We start from the raw sequence: 1,916 nt of genomic DNA on the forward strand, positions 1-1,916 counted from the left end.
GGGTAATCGGGATCGGTGTGTCAGAGGCGGTGCAGTTGGTGCAGGATAGAGCAGGGTTTAGGGCTGTTGTGCATAGGGTCACTATGAGTCGGAAACGACTCGATGGCACATAACAAAACAACAATAGCTATTATTACTAAGTGCTTTACTATTATCTGGTGCATATATGTATCTTCACATTTAATCCTCACATCAACCCTGAAGTAGTAAAGGAATATTACACCTTTTTTTAAGAGAAAAATGATTCAAAGAGATAAAAGTATTTTCTCCAGTATCACAAAATGATAAAATTAGGCATGTTCTTAACCAGTTTTTTTTAAAAAATTCAATACCTCACACATCTTTGAAGCTTCAGAAAGCTTTTCCTTTTAACTATTCTTCCCTTTAGAACATTGATTGAATCATTTTACATTCCCAAGCAGTGAATAAGAGAAATATTATGTAGCACTGAAAAGTATCAAACTTGTAAAACACAATGGAAGACATAATGTTTGTGGAGTGAAATATTTCAGTCACATAAAGACAAATACTACATAACACCGTTTTTTTATGATTAGACATTTTATATATGACAATAATCTGGAACAAGAAGTGTATTGCAAAGTGAGCTGAGGGGGGAGATGGGAGGGAAATGTACCTCAATTAATGGAATAAAAACCCAACCTTTCTGTAAACTTTCATTAAAATCACAATTTTAAAAAAAACAACCCAAAAAACCACAACACACTGGGCTAATACTAAATCCACCATAAAGGAATGACTGGCACTTAATACTTCCCGACAACATATCTCTAGTACAAAGTGTACAAATAGGTTTCACATTAGAAATGTTAAAGTAATCTTTACTTATAATTAATTAAGGAAAAAAGACCTCTTTTCCCATTACTACTCAAAAGAAGTAATTTCTATTATAGAGTACCAAGCAACATTTTTAGGCTGAATTTTGTGGAAATAAACACTAAAAAATATATAAAGCTATTCTAACATCAGTTATTTCCTGGTAACTTTTTGAGACTCAGATTTTTCAAAATTTTATTGTAATGTAGTATTAACTTTTGATAAACATCGACAGTTGTAGGGGGCTTCAGGCCTTTTTTTTACAGGGTTGCTATGAGTTGTGCTCAACGTGAAGGCAATCAACAACAATATCATCAACTTACATACTTTTATATATTATTATTTATAAGGACTAAATCCTCTGCCACTGAGTTGACTCCGACTTACAGTGACTTTTAGGACAGAGTAGAACTGCTCCATAGGACTTGCTTCCAAGTGAAGAAGGCTGCCACTCCTTTGCCCACAGAGCAGCTAGTGGGTTTAAATCACTAGACTTGAGGTTAACTGTTAACAGTCAAGTGTTTTAACCACACCACCAACAGGGCTCCTAGGAGTAGATATGACACATTTCCTTGAAAAACTCTTATTTCCCACTTACAAATAATGGGATAATTTGGCAAAATTGTTTCAAGTTTTATTTATTCAAATATCAATAATTAATTCCTCCATTTTAGTTTGGAAAATAAAAGTTGTTTCTAATACATTTTTCTACATTCCTTATGACTGATGATTTTGATACCTTATATAACTGGGAAATAATAGAGGACATTAAGAGGTATTACATAAGAGATGTGAAATTACAAACAAACAACAGAAGTGAATGTCTATCATTATGATGATTCTCAAACACTCTTAAGTTATTACAAACAGTCCTTTCCTTTTCTACAACAGCATGCTCTAAGGTTTGCCTTTAACTCTTTCCCTTTTCTTTCCAGGGGTTCTTTACCCCTTTTTCCCCCCTTCTTTCTTTTTTAACTCTTGAATGTCCCACCTTTCACTAGCTATGCCTCTATCTTACTGCCTTAATAAATATTTTTCACTTATTTTGTTAAAAAAAATGTTAGGATCAACAAGTAAAA

Source organism: Elephantulus edwardii, unplaced genomic scaffold (assembly GCF_000299155.1).
Source record: "Elephantulus edwardii isolate Elephantulus edwardi_28Jun2011 unplaced genomic scaffold, EleEdw1.0 scaffold00511, whole genome shotgun sequence".
Lineage (NCBI taxonomy): Eukaryota > Metazoa > Chordata > Mammalia > Macroscelidea > Macroscelididae > Elephantulus > Elephantulus edwardii.